Genomic DNA, 6,493 nt, shown 5'->3' with positions numbered 1-6,493 from the left:
GGTTTAATTCCTTAAAACAAGTTCTAAAGAATTATGTTCAATTATTAATTCCTTAAGTAATTAAACATAAACTTTGCATTAAGAACTGATGTTATTGATGACCAGGAGAATTGAAACTATTCCTAGCATCTTTTCTTCTGATTGCTTTTCTTGCGTTAATAATCAAATTTACTTTCCAGTACAATTTGAAGATAAAAACAAGTATATTTTACTTCCGTAAAATAAGATAAAAAGTAAACAAGAAAAGCATATGAACACAATTTATATTGAACAGGAAATATTACATCAAATGTCAGCCATTACAGTCAATTCCAACGAATGAAAGTTTAGCCTATCCTAGACATCACAAACATACTCATTTATGCAATTCCTTGCATGATGTGCAGTCTTGATGTCTTTAGATAGGTCTCCTGATGGTCTCTCCTTGTTCTCCAGAGCAGTTCTCCAAGTTTTTTCTTTTCAGTCCGATTTCCCTTCTATCATTCAAAGCACGTCTTTTAAAAGACAGTTGATTTCTCATAAAACTGCTCCATTCGCTCAGCGCACAAAAGCAGATTCGCTGTGCGAATTAAAATTAATTCAGCACTCAACTGCACAAATTCGCTAAGCGCACAGCCTCTGGTGCGCTGTGCGAATTTTGAAATTTTCCTTCTTCTCAGATGTCATTTGCTCAGCGAACCAATACTGGTGCGCTATGCGAATTCTAGACTTGCAATCTCCAAGCTGGCATGATTCGCTCAGCGAACCAATGGTGGTGCGCTGTGCGAATGTATTCTCCTGGCTCTGCGAATATTTCTTCTGCTATGCGAGAATTGGCTGACAAATTCACTTTTGTACAACTTTTCCTGAACAATAATTTACAACACAATCTACTTCCTATTACGACTTTTCACTCAGTAATAACATGAATAATTACAAAATTAAGATCCTTTATAAGTGTCAAAACATCTGTTTTTCACACTTATCACTACCGTCGGCCAAAAATAGCCTGCTCTTATCACCTTCGCTCGCAGCGCTCGCTGCCTAGTATGCATTCCACACGCCCCCTCGTGCAGCTCCCTCATGACGTACTCAGCTTCCCCCGCAGACACACATTTTAATAAAGGTAGGGAGAACCCTCTCTTGTACAAATCCTCCTCAATTAGTAAGAACCGAGTGGCCTTGTTGGCTTCAACCGCTCGGATATGTGCGCCGCTCTTCTGCTTCTGAATAATCTCCCTGATGTCCTTCCTCCAATCAGATTGACTAGAAACCTCGTGGATTGACAGACACTCTACCAAAGGATTCATCATAACCTGCCTTATGACCAATGATAAGTGATCCTTTCCCTTGCAATTAGCGAGTTTGGATAACACATCCGCCCTCATATTCTGCTCTCTCGGCACATGTTTAAACTCCACCGTTCGGAATTGTTTAACCAACTCCTTTGTCTTGTGATAATATCGAAGCAATTGATCATCTTTGGTTTGGAAACTTTCATTCACCTGTCCCACTACCAATTGGGAGTCAGTGCGGCATTTGACTGAAATCGCCCCTAAGTCCTTAGCCAGTTCGAGCCCGGCTATCACTGCTTCATACTCGGCCTGGTTGTTGCTTATCTTGAACCGGAAGATGATTGCCTGCTCAACGACAAAGTCGTCCGGTCCCTCCAAAACGATACCTGCTCCTCCACCGGACTGCTCGGATGAACCATCCACATAAAGGGTCCACTCTCGGGAGCATTCTTCTGCCCATGGTAATTCGACTGCAAAATCGGCCAAGTGTTGTCCTCGGACAGATTGGACTGTCGGTCCCACGTACTCGGTATTGGCTAAGCACGCCCGGTCAGTCGATCCTAATCGGTAGTAACAATTACCTTTGTGAACGTTGCAAAACTTCTACCCTTGCTTTTAATCTCAAATATTCCTGGTAGTTCTGTCAAATGACATATTTGTTGTTAGATACTTCATATATCTATCACGAAATAGCTATTTTCTTTTTGTTAACAAAATTAGTAAGAAGGAATAACCTAAAGGTTCAACAAGGTAACAAGTTAAAAGCAAGCAAAGGTTCAACCTAAAGAAGTTACCAGACAAACTTGAATCACTAGTGCTCAAACTGAATTGTCTTTTTTAGCAAATATAGAGGGCTCAAACTTCCACTCTTTTTTTCCTGAAGGGCTCCTAATTTTATTACGGAATTGTTGCATACAATGAATCTGATAAAGTAAAGCGAATTCTGAACAGTAATAATTTTTTGTCAAATAGCAGGACACATTTCTCACATGTATTTCAATATATACGTTGTTAGCTCAAGTTAAGCTTTGAATACCTCTCAGTGTCTCAAGAATCAGTCTCTGAGTGCACACAAGAGTTTAACATGAAGAGAATAATAGAGGAATTTGAGAGGGTGACAAAGGATGCTAAGAGGTTCAAGACTGCAATGAAGGCCATTCGGTATTTTCAACTTTTTGTACGGGGTGTTACAATATTTATGTAGCCTTTATTTCAACTTTTAGTATTTGATACCTCTCATTTCTCTTGGTGCCAGATCAAATTCCATCACATTATTACTTGTCTCCCATGGAATTTGGTGAATATAAAGCTCTGACTGCAACGAATGGAATACTACAGCAGTAAGCAAGAGGTACTAGATGACAATAGTCTTCTTTGTTGGCGCGGGTGCACACATATATCAAGGTTGAGAAACCTTATGGTCTTTTTAAGATTTCTAGACACATTAAATTTCTTTGAATATCTTTGTTTTTGCTGAAATGGGACGAGGAAAACTCCTGCTGCTTCTGCTCGGGAATGCTCCGCCTCCGCCGATCGGTCCTCCTTGCTCCGGTCTTACCGCCTGAATCTTCCTCTCTCTATTCTCGAATGGGGGTGACCTGCAGGAAACACTCTGACGCTCAAGTCAGAATTTATCTCTGCAAGTCTAGTTAAAGTCAGAGCTTTTACCTTCCTAATCAAGTTGTTATTTATAGGGTTTCAAGGAATATAATCCATTAATTTACCTCTTAATGACGATCAATGCAAACCTTAACTGCTCCACAGGTGACCGTTACATCATTAATTATGCATTTATTGACATTCAAAGGTTGTCTCCAGCAAACGAAGGTTGTCTCCTAGCAAATGGCTGTGAGAGTTCACGAGTATTACTCTAGTGGCCGACCCGGGAATGATTGACTTCCATCGCCCCTGCATGTCCGGTCAGTCTAACCTATTCAGTAGTAACACTTCCATCGCCCCTGCATGGCCGGTCGGTCTAACCTACTCAGTAGTAACACAAGTCCCCCAGGCCCTAGTAAAAATATTTTTGCGTAGGGTTTTGATGTGGTTCCCGATCGGTTCGCATCTTCTCTTGTTAAGACCTTCAACCGTGTTCTTGACTTTTCCAAGGGCATGAAGGGGTGAAGTCGTAGAGTCATGACTGTAAAAATTAGGAAGGAAAAGTAAAAATGAATCGCCACATCGCCTAGACCGTCAGATCTTTTTTCATTTGACGCTCTAGATTTGCTTGGTGAATCATTTTTTACCCTCTATAAATAGCCCTGAATTTGCCCTAATTTTTCACCCTTTCTCCTCACCTTTGTTACTTTCTCGTGCCTATCTCCCTCATCTTAATCCTGTGCTTCAGGTAATCATGTCTTCTGATGTCGCCGGTGAAGAGGGCAGGGGGTATGCCGATGATAAGGTTGCTACTTCGTCTTCCTCCTCGGGTGTCGTTGCTGGTCAGGGTGCTGTAGCCGTCAATTCAGCAACGTCCTTGGGCTAAGGGAATTCTTCTGATCTTCTCGAGGATAGTGATGCTCCCGACGAAGTCGCAATTAACGTGGACTCCTCCGGTGCTTGGGACGGTAAGCCCAGTGATTGGCCTGTTGTTCCTGGCTATGATTGGGCTCCCTACGAGGTTAGGTAAATCTCTTCCTCTTTCTACCATCGCCATCCATTTGGGGAATTGGCCAGTAGTGTTTGTCTGGTAAAGGCTGCTGAGGACGCTAGTCATTTTAAACTTGCCATTTGCCAAATGACCGAGCGGGTATGCCACGGTCGGGGGAATTACCCCACAGACTTCTTCTATGTTTATGCCACCATGTTTAAAGATTTAAAGGTTCTCCTTCCCTTTTCGGATTTTCAAATGGGCGTTCTGAGGGAGCTTAATGTGGCTCCTACTCAGCTGCATCCAAACGGTTGGGCATTTATGCAAACATTCTCTGCCGTTTGTACTGGCTTAGCTTTATACCCCACTCCTGGGGCTTTCCTTTACTCTTTTCATGTGCAGCCTCACCTGACCAAACCCTGGGTTTCCCTCAGAACGATCGGGAATAAACATCTGTTGTCTTTTTTTAACAGTTCGTACAAGGATTTTAAAGCGAACTTCTTTAAGGTTGTACCTCTGGAAGCTCAGTATAAGAGCTTCTGTTTCCCGGACAGGCGGGCTAAGTTTCCCTTTTATTGGACCAACAACCCCAAGAAGGTTATTTCCTAGTCCAAGTCACAGATGACAACCGATGATTTGGACTTAATAAATCAATTGAGTCAGCTTCCCCCAAGTCCTCTTCTCACGTGGTGATCGGTTTTATGAACAACAAAAATCTTCCCCCTAATGTGTTCGGTAAGTTACCTTTGACCGCCTTTTGTTGAGCAGTCATTTGGAACTTATCTAAATTTATTTTTGATGTGTAGATTACTTGACCAAGATGGATCCAGCCAAAAGCGGCCCCTTCGCTCGCTTATTCGCTTAGAGAGGGGGAGACATAAGGAAAACAGTGGAAAGGAGCTCATCTCGCGCCCCAACTACTGTTGCCATCCCTGCGACGTCCCTGCCGGTCCAACAGGCACCACTTCCCCTGCCTGCTGCTGAAGTCCAGTTGCCCAAATCCATTCGTCGCCTTGCCGACAAAGTTCAACAGTCTGAGCTGGTTCCAAAGAAAAAGGGAAAGCGAAAAGCCGCTCGGGAATCCTTTATCTCATCCAAGCGTAGCAAGAGGGATCTAACCGACGATCCTCCCCTCTCTGGGGCCTTGAGTTCCAACTCATTGGTGTCGAAGTGCATCCATTTTGATCTTTTTGCCGAAGAAAAAGCTCTAGTTAAAGGGATGACCGAGTAGGAAGCCTCTTATATGGCTATGGAGTTGGTCGCTCGGTCTATGATGTGTTTGGCTTACACCGCTCAAAAGAGGGCATCGGCTTCTACAGAGCTTCAATCTCTCCAAGAGAAGTATGACACAGCTGTGAAGTCCAACCAAGAATTGACGCTCCGCCTGGCAGAAACAGAAAGGATAGCGGATGAGGATAAGAAAAAAGCCAACACTCTACTGGCCAAGGCCTGCTCTGCTCAACGCTGTATGCAACGGTGCTATGATGATTTGAAGCTTGACCTCCAAAATTCAACTACCAAAAATAAAGAGTTGGTGACTGCGAGGGATGGCCTTCTGGCCGATCGGGATTCGCTTTGGGATCGAGTGTTGAAATTGGAGGCGAGCAACAAATTTTTGGGCAATGAAGTAGTGAATGAGCATTTATTTGGCTTTGAGAAAGCACTCGCCCAATGTAACATCCTTTTTCAAGTTCCAACCGAAGACCCTCGTCTCGATGTGAGCATGATGGTGGTGGATGGGAAATTAGTTCCGATCCAGGTTCCTCCACCTTCACCTCTGGCCATCCCTAATGTTCAGACTCCTATTGAAGTGATCGAGGAGACCGACGGGGCTGATGTCTAATCTCAAGTCTTTAGGTATAGAATTTTGTCGCTTTTCTACCTCTGTACTTTGTAAATGAAATATTAGATTTATTTTGAATGAAAACGTGCCTATCGAGCATTTCTTTTGTATGCGTATGCTTCATACTTGATTTCACGCTTGATTTGTCATGTCTTTAACAATGGACATTTGTTGCCGCTCGGTTTAGGTCTTAGGAGTTCCCTAGGAGCGTGCCCTAAGACCAAGGTGAGAGTTCACGAAAGAAATCTGCTTCACTTGCTCGGTTTAGGTCTGAGGAGTTCACTAGGAGCATGCCCTAAGACCAAGGTGAGAGTTCAAGAAAGAAATTTGTCTCACCTGCTCGGTTTAGGTCTTAGGAGTTCACTAGGAGTGTGCCCTAAGACCAAGGTGAGAGTTCACGAAAGAAATTTGCCTCACCAGCTCGGCTGCTATGATGAATGATGAAAATCTCATGATAAGTGATGAAAATCATAACATTATTGATGTGTGATAAAGAGTACAAGGTTATTTCTTAGCTGAAATAAAACTTTAAGTGTGACACATTCCATGTATTAGGTATGACTTTTCCTGTTGGGCACTCCCAACGGGATGCTTCGTTCTTCACGTTTTCGATCACTTTGAAGGGACCTTCCAAGTTTGCGGCTAGTTTTCTTATCGCTCGGTTTCGTCGGGCTTCTGCTATCTTTCTCCACACGAGATCTCCTTCGACGAATTATCGAGGTTTTACCTTAGTGTTATATCGTCTTGCAAGAAGTCTTTTCTGGGCCTCTGCTCGTAACATTGCAA

The sequence above is a fragment of the Vigna umbellata genome, chromosome 7 (genome assembly GCF_029865625.1).
Source record: "Vigna umbellata cultivar VRB3 chromosome 7, Vumbellata_1.0, whole genome shotgun sequence".
Lineage (NCBI taxonomy): Eukaryota > Viridiplantae > Streptophyta > Magnoliopsida > Fabales > Fabaceae > Vigna > Vigna umbellata.
Note: the sequence above shows the minus strand (reverse complement) of the source record.